The sequence below is a fragment of the Choloepus didactylus genome, chromosome 2 (genome assembly GCF_015220235.1).
Source record: "Choloepus didactylus isolate mChoDid1 chromosome 2, mChoDid1.pri, whole genome shotgun sequence".
Taxonomy (NCBI): Eukaryota; Metazoa; Chordata; class Mammalia; order Pilosa; family Megalonychidae; genus Choloepus; species Choloepus didactylus.
Window position 1 is genome coordinate 108,254,321 of NC_051308.1, and position 17,630 is coordinate 108,271,950.

The following is a 17,630-nucleotide window of genomic DNA, read 5'->3' on the forward strand; positions in this document are numbered from 1 at the left end:
TGTTGTTGCTGCTTGTGCTTTTAGTCATATCTAAGAAATCATTGCCAAATTCAAGCTAAACTTATCCCTATGTTTTCTACTAGGAATTTTGATAATCTTAGCTCTTACATTTAGGTCTTTGATTTATTGAGTTAATTTTTCTATATTAACTGTATATGAGCTAGAGGTCTAACATTCTTTTGCATACTCTCACATTTGGTGCCATCAGCCAAACATGGTCCTACAGCATCCACCAGAACATCACATACCAGGCTTGCAGGCAGCACCATTTGTTAAAAAGACTATTTGTCCCGTCCCACTCTCCCCCACCACTGTTGAATTGTTTTGACACCTTTCTTGAGAGGCAATTGATTGTAAATGTGTTTATTTGTGGATTCTCAATTCCTACCATTGATATGTCTGTCTGTCCTTATGCCAGTATCACACTGTCTTGATTACTGCTGCTTTGTAGTAAGTTTTGAAGTTGGGAAGTGTGAGTCCTCCACACTTCTTTTCAAGATTGCTTTGGCTATTCTTGGTCCCTTGAGATTATATATGAGTTTTAGGATCTTCTTTTCAATTTCTGCAAAGAGGTGAGCTGGAATTTTGACAGTGATTGCATTGAATCTATAGAACAATTTGGGGAATATTCCCATCTTAATGATATTAAATCTTCCAATCCATGAATATGAAACATCTTCCCATTTATTTAGATTTTACTTTCAAAAATGTTTTGTAGCTGCCAGTGTACAAGCATTGCATTTCTTAAATTTATTCCTAAGTATTTTCTTTTTGACATGGAATTAACTCAATTTCATTTTCAGTTTACACATTACAACTATATAGAAATACAACTTGTCTTACATCTGCACCCTTGCTGAACTCATTTCTTAATTGCAATTTTTTTTAGTGGAGTTCTTAGGATTTTCTGTATATAAGACCATGCTACCTGAGAAGAGAGATATCTGTACTTCCTTTCCAGTCTGGATGCCTTTTATTTCATTTTCTTGCCTAATTTCCCTAGCAAGAACCTCCCATACAACACTGAATAGAAGTGGCAAGAGAAGACATCTTTGTGTTGTTCCTGATCTTAGGTGAAAGCATTCATTCTTTCACTATTAAGTATGATGCAAGCTGTGGGTTTTTCATCAATGCACTTTGAATTTTGTTTTTCTAGGCACTGACTTTTGGCCTCACCTCGGTTTGGTGAAATATTTTTCTTCCTTTAAGTTTTAGCTAAAATGTCACTTCCTTGGTGATGTCTTCCCTGAGTGTCCAAACTAGGCTCCCAGCAGCCACACTTATCACAATTTTAACAAATATTTGTCAACATCATTCTCCCTTCTAACTTGCCTTCACAAGGGAAGTGGCTATGCAGTCTTGTTTACAGGTGTGTACCCAACATAGATTGGCATACACGATTGTGTGTTGCCACAAGTCAGCCTCACTTACCATGTTCAATTTCCTGACTCTGTTCTGAAAATAACACTTTTGCCACAGTCTCACCTCAAGGACAAGGACTCTGCTTTATTCATCTTTGCACCCCAGCACTGAATGCAGAGACTGGCACTCAGTAACCCTTAGTAATTGCTGTGAATTGCTCTGAGGCCACTCAAAAAGGAATGAAGCAAGGTGGCTAGATGTTATTCTTGCCCAACACAACAAACAAGGGAACCTTTACCTTCAGCAGGGCCAACTTGGTTGGTTACAGCAAATCTAAGGACTCTTTCTTCATCATTGTACAAGGCAATGACCCAGTCCATGTTCAGCTGCTGAGCAGAGGGGATGGCCCAGTGTCTGGGGGTGTGCCTGCAAGCCTGATACCTCTATTCTCAGGTAGCATGGTCTTATATAAAGAAAATCCTAAGAACTCCACTAAAAAAAATTGGAATTAAGAAATGAGTTCAGCAAGGGTGCAGATACAAGACAAGTTGTATTTCTATAAAGTTGCAATGTGTAAATTGAAAATGAAATTGAGTTAATTCCATGTCAAAAAGAAAATACTTAGGAATAAATTTAAGAAGTGCAATGTTTGTACACTGGTGGATGCTGTAGGACCATGTTTGGCTGATGGCACCAAATGCAAGAGTATAGTCTCTGGAACTTGTGGAGGTCATGGCCAAGTCAGAGTAGTGGTAAAGCTGCCTGTAGGGAGCAATGTGGGCTGTGAAATTTGCTGGGATGTAAGGCATCTGGCCTTGAATGTTAGTCTTAATGCTCAGATAGTTCTCTGGGTCAAGTCCCTGAGTAGTTTGAAAGATATGAACCCTCTCCTCTCCTGCATGGAAAATAACTTCCATGACATGAAGGAAGAACCTGTGAGGCTGAAGCCACTCTGGGAGTCTGGTTATTACAAAGCAAAGAGCCAGCCAAACAGGCCTCCAATTGGCATGAGTGAGAGAAGGGCCTGGGCCACAGATTGCGGAATGTGGCTGGTGGCCATGTAGGCTCTGCCGTCATTGCCCAAGATGTAAGCATGCAGGTCCACATCAGTGAAGTGCACAGGCTTGTGACCCAATCGGAGGTGGCCACTGACTTTCCCATTGACCTAATGAGAGGCCCCTTCTGGCAAACAGTGCTTCCCATTTCCATAAAACCTGGACTGGCTGTGGCAGCAAACGCTGGTGGCATAGTCAGTGAAGAATGCATGCTGGGAGCACTGTCCATGGTTTTATTCACAGGTTTCCTTGCTGGCAGCATTATCCATGAAGAGGCAAATTGGAAAAGAGCTGGCTCCTCGTTAGTAAGAAGTGCTGGTGTAGAGGTTGACAAAGGACCAGGGCTTTAATATTTTGAAGGTGGAGCCGATCGGGGTATAAGACAGCGAGGAGTCTGGACTGCCATTCACAATATTGGTGTCATGAATGTTTTTTATTGTAACTTTTTTTCTCCTATCATATTTAAAAGACAACTTGCATAAAGCAATTATAAGTCTGTGTTAATAAGTACATAATCTATAAACATGAAATTTGTATAATAATAATGGCACAAAGAAAGGGGGAAACACAGATGCGAAAGCAAAGTTTTAAAATACTATTAAATTTGTTTGTATTAATCATAACTAGATTGTTATAAACTAGGATTTTAATTATAATCTCCAGGGCAACCACTAATTAAATAATACAAAAATATGTAGTATAAGAAATGACAAGGGAATCAAAATGGCACAATAGAAAATACCTATATTTATATTAATACTAGAGAAAATAGCATGTAAGACAAAGATCATTAGTAGGGTTTAATATATGTATAGTAATATAAGAAACAACCTAAGATTGTTGTTTCTATAAGATATAGCAATCATGAACTTTTATCTATTTAACATTTATATTTTAAAATATACAAAAGCAATCTGATGGAATTAAAAAGAAAATTTTAAAAACCCATTATAAAATTAAGCGATTTCAACAAATGCTTACCATAAACTAAGTAGAAGAAAAAATAATTAGAAAGAATTTAGAAGATTCAATGTAACATCAATAAAGTTGTCCTAATGGATATAAAGATGCCCATACACTATACAGAGAGAATATAAACCAGAATCATTTACAAAAATTGAACATATTCTAGATTTTAGAGGAAGTCTAACATTTCTTCAAAGAATAGAAAATACAGACCATGTCTTCTGACTACTATGTAACCACAACAGAAATTGGCAACAAAAAGTGAGTCAAAACAAAAGCCTGTATATTGGGAAACTTAAAATTCATTGTGAAAAAACTCCTTTGTTAAACAGGAAATCACAATGGAAAAAAGTATGCTTACAACCAAATGACAGTTATGGAGGGGAAACAGGTAAAGATTGTTTTTAAAAATTTTTATAACTAAAAATACTTTTGTTAAAAAACAAGAAAGACTGAAAATAAATGAGGTAAGCATTCCACTCATGAGCTAGAAAAAAGTGTTAGGTAAATCTAAAGTTAAAAGACAGGAGGAAAAATAATTAATGAAACAGAAAACTTAAATAGAAGAGATCAACAAAACCAAAACTCATCTTTTGGAATAAGAAAACAGCAACATAGATAACTCCTATATTTTGCATGATTGAGGAAAAAGGGGAAAGGCACAAATCCCTATTAGGAATTTTTTAAAGGGGGTAGCTACACTACAGTAGAAAATGTTTAAAAATAGACTACTATGAAAAACTTCATGCAAATAAATTTGAAAATGTTTAAAATGAACTTATCTCTAGAAAAAAAAAAAGGACATTCAACTTGGATGATCTCACAGCTGAGTTTGACCAAACCTTTGAACAACAAACAACCCCTAAAAATACAAACTGTTTACTAGAATAGAAAAAGCAAGAAATCCACCTCTTCGATTTTATAGAGTAGTATAAACGATATTAAAACCAGACAAGAACAAACTAGAAAAGAAAATCATTGACTAATCACACTTATGAACATGGATGCAAAAATTTAAATATTTTGAAACAAATCTCAATAGTTACTGTATGAAAACAATTTTACATCATGACCAAGTACAGTTTATCCCAGCATGGATAATACGGTTAAACATTAAAACATATTTTCATGTGACTCACAACAGTAATAAAATGAAAGATTTAAAACCATGGGTGCTGGTTTGAATCTATGTATCCCGGAAATGACTATGTTCATTTAATCCATTCTTGTGAGGGCTGACTTATTGTTGGGTGGGGCCTCCATGTTTCCATGGAGATGTGACCCTGCCCATTTAAGGTAGGTCTCAATTCCCTTGCTGGAGTCCTCTATGAGAGGGTAAAAAGCCGAGACATTTTGGAGAGAGAGCCATTAAAACCAGAACCCAGGAGAAAAATGCCCACAGAAGCTCAGAGACATATTGGAAAGAAGGACCAGCAGATATCACCATGTGCCTTCCCATGTGACAGAGGAACCCTGGATGCCAGCAGCCTTTCCTCAGAGAAGGTATCTCCCTCTTGATGCCTTAATTCAGACATTTCTGTGGCCTTAGAACTGTAAATTTGTAACCTAATAAATCGCCTTTGTAAAAGCCAATTCAGTTGAGGAGAACCTAAGACAGCAGCTAGGAGAGATGGCAAAAAAACACTTCCATGAAAAATACTAGATAAAATCCAGAAAGTGACCCAGAACACCAGTTCCAGCAAAGCACCAGCTGGATAAGGTCTGCTAAATCCACAAGGACCGTGTGCTTGGTGAAACTGGGAGTCTGCATTCTGAAATGAGTGAGTTAAGTCTGCTGAATGTCCAGCAGCTATGCTGCGGTGTGGGGAAACTGTGGGTTGGCATTTGGAGGCGGACTAGTACTTTTTTTAAAAAACCCAAAATCAGCTGCAGATACAGCAGCAAGAACCGCTCAGTGAAGCACAGCAGGAATGGGCTGTGCAAACGCTTCAATATCAGGTGTGGAAGATAGCATTTCGCACACCCGCTGCTAATTGTCTCAGAGCCAGGAAGGCAAAGAGGTGAGTCAAAAGGGGAAAATAACAACTCCCCTTGCAGCCATCTTCCTGGCAGGCTGGGAACACTCCTGCCTGGTGCAGGTGCCACAGCCCAGAGCTGCAGCAAAAAACCCGGTATGACAGGAACTGTTTCCAGCATCACAGCACATGTCACAATATCGGGCATGGACAACAGCCTTTCATGCACCCACAGCTAATTGTCCTGGAGCTGAGAAGGTGGAGCTGTGCAAAAACAGGGAAATTAACATGTCCCATTCAGCCATCCTTACGGCAGGCTGAGAATGCATCTACACAGCCCGGCAGCCCAGAACTTCCCTTGAGGGATGGCGCGCACTTGTGATGTAGCACAAACTTCCCTCAGCAGAGGCCCTAGAAGGGCACAGGTTGGAAGAGGGACCCACTTGGAAATCCCAGGGACCATACGCCAATTCCAAGGACTTGAGGGTCAGTGGCAGAGACAATCTGTGGCAAGACTGAAATGAAGGTTTAGACTCTTGCAACAGCTTTGAATCTCCAGGAGGTTTCATTATTAAAGCTGCCCTGCCTCCCTAACTGCTCAGACACACACCCCACATTCAGGGTGGACAGCACCAACAACACACCCAAACTTGGTGCACCAATTGGACCCCACAAGAATCAGACCCCCACACACCACAAAGACAAAGTTCGGGTGAACTGACTTAAGGGGAATAGGTGACTCGTGGACGCCATCTGCTGGTTAGTTAAAGTGTATGCCACCAAGCTGTAGATTTGACAGATTAGAAATCAGTGTTTGAATAATCCTTCATATCCTAAAAGAACCCAATCAAGTAAAGCAAATGCCAAGAGCCCAAAAACAACAGGAAATTTTAAAGCATATGAAAAAACCAGATGATATGGATAACCCAAACTCAAACACCCAAATCAAAAGATCAGAGGAGACACAGTAATTGAGCAATTAATCAAAGAACTAAAGATAAACAATGAGAGCATGGCACAGGATATGAAGGACATGAAGAAGAGCATGGCACAGGATATAAAGGACATGAAGAAGAACCTAGAAGAGCATATATAAGAAATTGCAAGAGTAAATAAAAAAATAGATGATTTCATGGAAATAAAAGAAATCGTTGACCAAATTGAAAAGGTTCTGGATACTCACAGTACAAGAGTAAAGAAAGCTGAACAATGAATCAGTGACCTTGAGGACCACAGAATGGAAAATGAAAGAACAAAAGAAAGAATGGGGAAAAAAATCAAAAAAATCGAAATGGACCTCAGAGATATGATAGATAAAATAAAACATCCAAATATAAGACTCATTGGTGTCCCAGAAAGGGAGAGAAGGGTAAAGGTCTAGAAAGAGTATTCAAAGAAATTATTGGGGAAAACTTCCCAAACCTTCTACACAATAGAAATACACAAAGCATAAATGTCCAGTGAACTCCAAATAGAAAAAATCCAAATAAACCCACTCCAAGACAAATTCTGATCAGAGTGTCAAATACTGAAGAGAAGGAGCAAGTTCTGAAAGCAGCAAGAGAAAAGCAATTCACCACATACAAAGGAAACAACATAAGACTAAGTAGTGACTACTCAGCAGCCACCGTGGAGGCGAGAAGGCAGTGGCATGACATATTTAAAATTCTGAGAGAAAAATTTCCAAACAAGAATACCTTATCCAGCAAAACTCTCCTTCAAATTTGAGGGAGAGCGTAAATTTTTCACAGACAAACAAATGCTGAGAGATTTTGCTAATAAAAGACCTGCCCTACTTCAGATACTAAAGGGAGCCCTACTGACAGAGAAACAAAGAAAGGAGAGAGAGATGTAGAGAAAGGTTCAGTACTAAAGAGATTCAATATTGGTTCATTAAAGGACAATAAGAAAGAGAGGGGAAAAAATAAATCTAACAAACATAAACCAAAGGATAGGATGGCTGATTCAAGAAATGCCTTCACAGTAATAACATTGAATGTAAATGGATTAAACTCCCCAGTTAAAAGATATAGATTGGCAGAATGGATCAAAAATAGAAACCATCAATACGCTGCATGCAAGAGACTCACTGTAGACACAGGGACACAAAAAAATTGAAAGTGAAAGGATGGAAAAAATATTTCATGCAAGCTACAGCCAAAAGAAAGCAGGAATAGCAATATTAATCTCAGATAAAATAGACTTTAAATGCAAGGATGTTATGAGAGGCAAAGAAGGCCACTACATACTAATAAAAGGAGCAATTCAACAAGAAGAAATAACAGTCATAAATGTTTATGCACCCAATCATGGTGCAACAAAATATATGTGACAAACACTGGCTAAACTAAAGGAAGCAATGGATGTTTCTGCAATAATTGTGGAGACTTCAACACATCACTCTCTTCTGTAGATAGATCAACCAGACAGAAGACCAATAAGGAAATTGAAAACCAAAACAATCTGATAAATGAATTGGATTTAACAGACATACATAGAACATTACATCCCAAATCACCAGGATACACATTCTTCTCTAGTGATCACTGAACTTTCTCCAGAATAGACCATATGCTGGGACATAAAACAAGCCTCAATTAATTTAAAAAAATTGAAATTCTTCAAAGCACATTCTCTGACCACAATGGAATACAATTACAAGTCAATAACCATCAGAGACTTAGAAAATTCACAAACACCTGGAGGTTAAAAATGAGGGGGAGATGAAAACATTCCCGGATAATCAAAAGCTGAGGGACTTCATCACCAGTAGATCAGTCCTATAAGAAATGCTAAAGGGAATTGTGCAGGCTGAAAGGAAGGGACACTAAACAATTGACTGAAATTACTTGAAGGAATAAAGATTTCCAGTAAAGATCACATGGTAAATATAAATACCAATACTACTGTATTTTTGATTTGTAACTCTGCTATTTATTTCCTACAGGATCTGAAATACATAAAGTGTAATGACAAATCAGTGGTTTTGGACTCAATGTAAAATACGTAATTTTTTACAAGAACTACATAAAAGTAGGGGAATGGAGGAGTATAGGAACACAGTTTATGTGTCCTATTGAAGTTAAGTTGGTATCAAAGAAAACAAGATTGTTATAGATTTAAGATGTTAAATTTAAGCCCCATGGTAAACACAAAGAAAGTATCAGAGAATATGATCATAGAGATGAAAAGTAGAGTATGGGTTATGAGAAGTGGGGGAAGGGGCATTGGGGAGTGAATAAGAAATGAGTGTAGGGTTTCTATTTGGGGTGAAGGGAAATTTCTAGTGATGGATGGTGGGAAGGTGATGGCATTGCAACATTGTGAATGTGATTAATCCCACTAAATGGAATGCTTGGGAGGGTTGGAATGGGAAGATTTATGCTGTATATATGTTTCCACAAATGAAAAAAAAGACAGTCTAAATAGATAATGACAATTAAATGCCATAGATGATCCTGGATGAGATCTAAGAATAGAGGAGAAAAGGCTCAAAAGGACACAATAGGGACATAAGAAAAAATGAAATGTAGAATGTAAGCTTTATATCAATGTTAAATTTCTTGAACTTCTTAACTACACTTAATGTGGTTACATAAATGAACATTCTTGTTCATAGGAAATGTATATGTGAATTATATGATTTGTTCAAAGATGTGTGCAGCTTGCTTTCATATGTTCAGAAGACAGAGCAATAGATGATGGATGATATTTAGGGAGGGATGGAAAGAAAGAAATGATAAAGTGACAAAATATTAAAGTTGGTATATCTGGGTATCGGTGGAGGAGGGGTTGGGCTATGCTGGAGTTCTGTGTATGGGGTTTGTATTATTTTTGCAACTGTTCCTGTAAGTTTGAATTTATTTCAAAATAAAAAGTAAAAAAAAAAAAGAAAAAAAAGCCAATTCAATTTGAGCAACTGCAAGAAAGAATGAAATTGTGAGTCATGCAACTAGGTGAATGGACCTTGAGGACAGCATTTTGAGTGAAGTATGCCAGAAATGAAAAGACAAACATTATAATGCCTCATCTAATATGGACTAACTATAATGTGCAAACTCTGAGAATTGAATCTTAGAGCATACTTTATCAGGGAAAGGCCTAATATAAAGTTCCCTAGATTGTCAGCTGTTAACAGCAGTCACATCTATTCCTGAGTTGTAATGGTTTTCCTTAAACTCTGAGATGCTGAGCTCTTTGTGTATAACCTGGTTGGTCTCTGGAACTTTGGGTATCTGTGTGACACCTGAAACTCAGCAGCTATGAATGTCAGTATTACCTCATGTGACATCTGTTAAAAAAAAGTTGAAAAAAAGTTCAGACTTCAGTTGGAGATATGAATGAAGCAGATCTGGTTAGGACTAAGGCAAATAGGGCAAAATGTAAAGGACAATACTGACTGTGTTTTAAAATTTCATCTTCTGTGTGAGACCAAAGGAAGAGATGCTTATTTGGTGCAGGATCTATTTTTTCTGTAGCACACTAAATAATTTAACTTGTATAGTCAGTTTATTTAAACACCGTACATACAGGGAACTTTGAATAGGACGTGAGAGCCAGTAGGTTTATACAGATTAGGGTGAAATCCCTATACATCCCAAAGTAATTTGGGCAGAGAATAAAAATGTATTTCAGCCTCCCCCCACCCCACCCCACCCTGTGGAACTGAAGAAAATGCAGAAATGTTGGACTTCCCCACCTGCATTATTACTGATATTCTCACAAACGTTGAGAACTACCTATTTAGTAGGCCGAGCCCTCGATCTTGGAACTTTCCCTTATGAAGCTTGTTACTGCAAAGGAGAGGCTAAACCTGTTTATAATTGTGCCTAAAAGTCTCCCCCAGAGAACCTCTTTGTTGCTCAGATGTGGCCTGTCTCTCTCCAAGCCCACTCATCAGGTAAACTCACTTCCCTCCCCTCTATGTGGGACATGACTCCCACGGGTGTAAATCTCCCTGGAAATGTGGGACATGACTCCCAGGGATGAGCCTGGACCTGGCATTGTGGGATTGAGAAAATCTTCTTGACCAAAATGGGGAAGTGAAATGAAACAAAATAAAGTTTCAGTGGCTGAGAGATTTCAAATGGAGTTGAAAGGTCACTCTGGAGGGTATTCTTATGTACAATATAGATAACCCCTTGGTAGTTTTTAGTGTGTTGGAATGGCTAGAGGGAAATACCTGAAGCTGTAGAACTGCAACCCAGTAGCCTTGATTCTTGAAGATGATTGTATAACTATGTAGCTTACATGGTGTGACTGTGTGATTGTGAAAACCTTGTGGCTCATACTCCCTTTATCCAGTGTATGGACAGATGAGTAGAAAAATGGGGACAAAAACTAAATGAAAAATAGGGTGGGATGGGGGAATGGAAAGTTTTAGGTGTTCTTTTTTACTTTTTTTTTTTTGAGTAAGGAAAATGTTCAAAAATTGATTCTGGTGATGGATGCATAATTATATGTGGTACTATGAACAATTGATTATGCACTGTGGATGATTGTAGGGTACATGAATGTATCTCAATAAAACTGTATTTAAAAAAAAAAAAAGCCAATCCGTTTCTAGTATATTGCATTCCCACCCCTTTAGCAAACTGGAACACCATGTGATTGAGAGGGGTGGGGGTTGGGAAGATGGCGGCTCCCAGCCTCCTCATCTGGAGGTGGGTTTCCTCCTTCACAGGGCTGGTCCCCGGCACCCGACCCAGACACCGGGCCATGGCCATCCAGGGGCTGATGATCATCTTTGGAGCGGGCAAAAGGGGCATAGTGGATGAGCAGCAAGTCTACAACACCATTATGAATTAGAGATTCCTACCAGCAGTTAGAGGAGACATCCTTCCAGGCTGTACTGCCCGTGAATTTCTCTGTGATGATACTAAAATATTAGTATTTGGGGGAATGGTTGAATGTGGAAGATAAAGCAAGGAGTTATATGAGTTACAAGCAAGTTGTTGGTTATGGAAAAAAGTGAAACCCTATTCCCCTCTTCTGGTTTACTGCCTTGTCCTCAACTTGGACATAGGTTTTCTTTGTATGGTAACAAATGCTATTTGTTTGGTGGCCTGGTAAGTGAAAGTGAAGATTCAAACAATAATGTTCCCAGATATTTAAACAATTTCTATGAGTTGGAACTTCAGCGTGGATCTGGTGTTGTGGTTGAAGCAGTCCAGTGACTAAAGGCATTGTGCACTCTCCAAGAGAATCCCACACAATTGCTAGAGTGCAAAACAGATTCTGGAAGACCTAGAATGTATGTTTTTGGGGAATGTGTGGTGCTAACCTGGATGATCTATTGGCAACTTAACTTAGAAACAATGTCATGGCAAAACCAGAAACTAAAGGGACAGTGCCATTTACACGAAGCCTTCACACAGCCAATACTGTATGAAACAAGATGCATATTTTTGGTGGATGGGTTCCACATAGGGGGAAAATATTGAGACTTCACCTCATGGTTGTGAATGGAGATGTACCCATTCATTTTCTTACCTAAATCAAATATGGATACAGCAGAGTGGACTGCCCTAGTATCAGATTCTCAAGAAGGTAAAAAAAAAAAAAAAAAAAAAAAAAATTCAAGACCAGGAGCTGGACACTGTGTTATTACCATTGGCACTTGATTGTATTTTTGGAGTGCAAGAGATGGGTGTAAAATGCATGGAATAGTCAAGTTTGCTGCAAGGATCTTTGGTATCTTGATACCGAGGAACCCCTGGCACTGTCACAAGTACAGCTGATCAAAGCCACCAACTAATTTCATGTCAAGTGGGATGATATGCCTGCAGTTGAGGGTTATCTTTTGAGTTTGAATACGGAGCTGCCATATTCAAGCTGCATCACCAAATTCTACAGCAGCACCCAATATGCAAGGAGTCAATATGGTCCCTGAGCTGGTTTGAAACTGTTATGGACCCCAGAAGATCCGTGATCTTTTAATCCAATCTTGTTGGGTGGAACCTTTTGATTGAGTGTTTCCATGGAGATGTGACTCACCCAACTGTGGGCGAGAGCTTTGATTAAATTATTTCCATGGAGATGTAACCCTGCCCATTCCAGGTGGGTCTTAATTAGATCACTGGAGTCCTTTAAAGAGAGCTCACACAGAGTAGAGAAGACAAAACACCCCAAGGGAAGTGAGAGAGACATTTGGGAGAGAAGACATGTAATCCAGAGTTTGCCCCCCCAGGAGAAGCTAAGAGCTGACACAGATCTAGATGCTTGGAGATGCAGACAGAAGGATGTTTGAAGATGCTAAGCTAAGAGATGAAGCCCAGAGTTCCCCCCAGAGAAGCTAAGAGAGGACCCCCAGGTGCTTACAGAGAAACACCCCAGGAGAACCAAGCAGAATTGAGAGAAGCTAGGAGAGACAGAAGCCCAGAGACATTTTGGAGAAAGCCATTTTGAAACAAAGGAGCAAAGGACCAGCTGACACCAGCCACATGCCTTCCCAGTTGACAGAAGTGTTCCGGATGCCATTGGCCTTTCTTCCAAGAAGGTATCTTCCTGTTGATGCCTTAGTATGGACACTTTTATGGTCTTAGAACTGTATTTTTGTAACCTAATAAACCTGCTTTATAAAAGCCAATCCATTTCTGGTGTTTTGCATAACAGCAGCATTAGCAAAGTGGAACAGTCCCTCACAGGCAAGGCAGTAATAGCATCATTCCCAGAAGTCTCCTTGATACAGGAAACAGTGCAAAAACTGAACATACAGCAATGAAAGGGACTTCAATGGAAAAAAATAAACCACATCTCAAAGCATCTACTGATGCTAATGCCAGTTTACTTTCATCTTTGGTAACTGACGCTACTTATCATGATGGTTGTGTGGTGGATATGCAAGGGCAAATTGAAGGTCCTCACACTTCAGCAAACGTAGATGTTCTAAATAGTTGCCTGGACTTAAGAATAGTAATCCCTGAAACTTCCATATCCAGAGCTATTTCCAGCAAACAAACAATGGTAACCCAGCAAAGCATTAAAACTGAATCATCCAGTACAAATGGGGCAGTTGTTAAAGATGAAATGTCACTAACAACACTCAGTCAGATCTGAAGTTGATGAAACATAAGCACTGCCTGCAAGTAAGATCAGCCATGTGTGCTGCAGCAATTCCATTTTTTCTAAAGAAACTCCTTCAAATCCAGTGGCTACAATGAAAGCAGAAAGACAATGGCGTGATGTGGGAATTTTAAAAAATATTACAGCTTTGGTTAGCCGGTATTATTTGCTGCCCACAGGGGAAGCAAAGTATCTCAAAGGTAGGAAATGCAGATATGCCTCACTACAGTTTACTTAAGAAACAAGAGCTTGTTCTGGGCACAGGGTACAGATTCAGGATTGCTGCAATCAATGATTGTGGAATAGGCCATTTCAGCAAAATCAGTGAATTTAAAACTTGTATGCTCGGTTTTCCTGGAGCTCCTTCTGCAGTCAGAATTTCAAAGAATGTTGAGTGTATCCACCTCTCCTGGGAACCTCCATTTTCACCTTCTGGAAATATTCTGGAATATTTAGGCTTCTTGGCTATCTGTACAGCACAGATACAAGATAATCCATGTCAACTTGCATTTATGAGGATTTACTGTAGTCCTAAGACATCATGTATAGTAACCACTGGGCTACTTGCAAATGCACATATTGATTATATATCCAGACCTATCATGGAGTTCAGAATATCAGCAAAGAATGAAAGGGATATGGACCAGCTACCCAAGTTCAATGGCTTCAAGGTAAAAATTAGAAAGCATCTTTAAATTGAATTGATTTTTACTTAAGCTATTGTGATGATGATTATTTACTCATAACTGGTTATGAAGATTTATCATTTAAAAGAGCATTCTCTAATTGTATTTCTAGCAGTTATGAATGTGAGTTTGTAAATTATTCTTAAAATGTATTAGCTCAATTCTAGATCCAAATAAAAATAGAACAGAAGCAAAAACTCTGAAAATTAGTATATGGGCCCTTCCTAACAGGTATAGCTCTTTTATTAAGAAAAATAGTAAAATTAAGATAAAAACCTGAAGGCTTTATTACCCCAACATCTTTTGTAAAGACCATGTAGCTCAGTCATCCTCAAGTCACTGAGATGATTCTACTAACTGGCTGTTGTGTACTTCATGCTGTCTTATACAGTGAATATTCTCTACATTGTAAATGCCCTACTTTTGAGTACTCCCTCTAACTTTATTTAAATAAGCAGTAGTCCTTTAACATCTGTCTTCTATTGACTAATACTTGTAATGCTAACTTTAGTAGCCATTTGATTCCTTTGTCTATTTACAGTTAGCACAGAGCATAAGAAATTTTTAAACAGAAGGGAAGGGAAGAAGAAAAGTTCAGAAACTGCTTTTGAATTTTTATGTATTTTCTAAGGGTCATGGTAAAATATAAATAAGATAACAGATTTTCTTGCGTTTCAGCAGGCCAATATATTGTGTATATTTTTGGCCAAAGCACTTAATTTATCTAGTCCTCAATTTCCTCATTAATAAATGAGGGAGTTAAAAGAGTTTATTTTAAGGTCCCTTTTAGCACTAAAATTCTGAAGGACATACCTGAACATTTTAATATCTGTCTTAATGGCTATACTGGTTTGGATGTATTATGTCCCCCAAAATGCCATGTTCTTTAATGCAGTCTTGTGGGGGCAGATGTATTTAGCCTTGATTAGGTTGGAACCTTTGGATTAGGTTGCTTCCATGAAGATGTGGTCCATCCAACTGTAGATGATAACTCTGAATTACTTCCATGGAGATATGGACCCCACCCATTCAGGGTGGGTCTTGATTTAAACACTGGAGTCCTATAAAAGAGCTCACAAACAGAAGGACCTCAGAGCAGCTGAGAGTCACATTCTAGAGAGCAGCTCAGAAAGACATTTTGGAGACGGCCACTGAAAGCAGACTTTTGCTGACACCTTGGCAATGCTAGCCCAGTTTTTGCTCCAGAGAAGCTAAGAGAGGACAAAATGCCCCGAGAGCAACATTTTGAAGAAAGCACAGGAGCTGAGAGAGGAGCTGGAACACAACCCAGGATCAGCAGATGCCAGCCACGTGCCTTCCCAGCTGACAGAGGTTTTCCGGATGCCATTGGCCTTCCCTAGGTGAAGGCATACTCCTGTTCTTGCTTTAATTTGGACATTTTCATGGCCTTCAGGCTGTAAATTTGTAACCAAATAAACCCTCTTTATAAAAGCCAATCTGTTTCTGGTATTTTGCATAATGGCAGCATTAGCAAACAAACAGTGGCTCTGGCTGCTTTTGTTGGAATTAAAACCTTCATAATTTAAAACTCAAAATAAAAGTCTGTGTCTTCGTATTGCAGAAAGACATGACTTAACAAGATGCAAGTTTTGAAATCCTTTTAGGATTTCATGTTTCCACTGCCTATTCAAATCTGGAATGAATCTACAGAGCAATAATTGAAGATATTTCAAACTAAGAGCTGCAATAACTGCAGGGTCCTGGTCTATCTTTTTATAACATGTAACCTTGTGACAGTTTACATTGACTTTCCTCAAACTTCATGTACAATACCCCCAGCAAAGGTGGATTTAATTGTGCAGAATTGACATATATGTGTATTCCAGTCACTAAAGTGTTTAGAATATTTTAATATATGATTTTTGTAAAGAACTGGGATTTTTATACTAAGTGTTTGTAATTAATGTGTCTCACTAATTTAAGTTTCTCTTAAAGAAAATATGCAAACTGTTAGACACATGATGAATGGTTTCTGAACTCTAAAGGTAAAATAAAGCACTACTATGGTGTTGCTAGAATACTTCTTGGTGGCTGTATGAATTCTTAATCTTTAAATGCATATTTTACAAACAATTTACAAGGAGCTTCTTTCATTTGTTATCCCAGCAACTCCCTTGGTGCAGCTTCATTCTGCATTTGTTTAATTCATATGCTTTGCTTTGGGCATGTACTTGCTTTTCGTACTTGTAGAAATTTAACTTACCTCATTATTATGTTTGCAATCATTTGTATAGTTTCTATAAAGTGTCTGATATAGGCTTAACAAATACTTAACCAAAGTTAAAATTACAATAAATAGTAAGCAGTTTTGTATATATTAAATTCTAGGGTTTGTTGTATATATGTGTGTGTTTAGTTTTTTTGTTTTTTTTTTAAAAAAGGAAGAATAGAAAGTTATAGTAAGTGTATGTCTCAAGCCTAATTATTTTAATGCTTTATTTGTTTTATTACAAAAGTTTGGCTTATAAACCCTTCCTTTCCACATTAATTAGAAATTTGCATCTTGAAGTACTTCTTTTAATGACAAGGAATAAGTTGGTATTAAGCAAAGAATAGATATCTGTTTGAATGTGCACATTCATACATATTTAATATTTTCAAGTCTTTGATCCGCTTTTCTTAAATGTCTCTAGCATTCAAGACCAGGAGGTGAATATGGACATGTGGTTCTAACATGACTGACTTTCCAGAGGGAAAGGCAGTCTTTCTATACCAAGGGATTTGTTAAAATAATAAATGTTTTCACTTTGAGAATCAGTCCAGATTCTGTTTTCATTTTTTGGCATTTGTACGTAAAGCACCAATCACATTTATTCCTCTGATAAATGATTGGTGACTGAAAGATGCCAGTGAGAAACTGCTGTGGCTTTGACCACAGTTGATAGATCTTAGAGCTTGTATTCCTGAATAGAATCGATTGGGATAGAGAGAGGTGTTTAGCTTCTTATGATTTGCACATTTTTCAAGTAAAGATCCCATTACATAGGAGTGGGCCATATCATGCAGATATTTTCCATGAAAGAATTTACATTGAGTTAAATTTCTTTATTCATCCCACTTGGATAAGCAATTCAGATGTAGCAAGCTTTTATGCCACAGTCCTCTTCCTGTGCTCTGCAATTTGGGTTCATATGGTGGTAAAAATATTTTGATATTGCATGCTCTTAGAATTATGTTTTCTAGAATATGTTATATGGGCTTTATTTTAGTTTAATAAACTGTTTTGGCAGTTAAACTGGAAATAAGGCAAATATACACTCCATTTTATCCATATTTTTTAAAAATTGAAATAATGTGACTGCCTATATGAGGTCTTCCTTCATAACCAAATTACATAAATGTAATCATCTATAGGAAGGTGAAACTGTTGTTTCAAAGATTTGTAGACTAGCAAAGATTTATTCTGATTAGAGATATGATCTGCTATCATTAAAGATACTTTCATTTTTTTAAAACTACAACATTTTTAACATTGGATATAAAGAGAGCATTAGTATTTA

The 17,630-nt window shown here is 37.9% G+C and overlaps 1 pseudogene; it reads left to right on the forward strand.

The window, feature by feature from the left end:
• Positions 1-10,993: 10,993 nt before the first annotated feature.
• On the forward strand, positions 10,994-14,123 carry LOC119526512 (annotated as a pseudogene).
• The last annotated feature ends 3,507 nt before the right edge of the window (positions 14,124-17,630 follow it).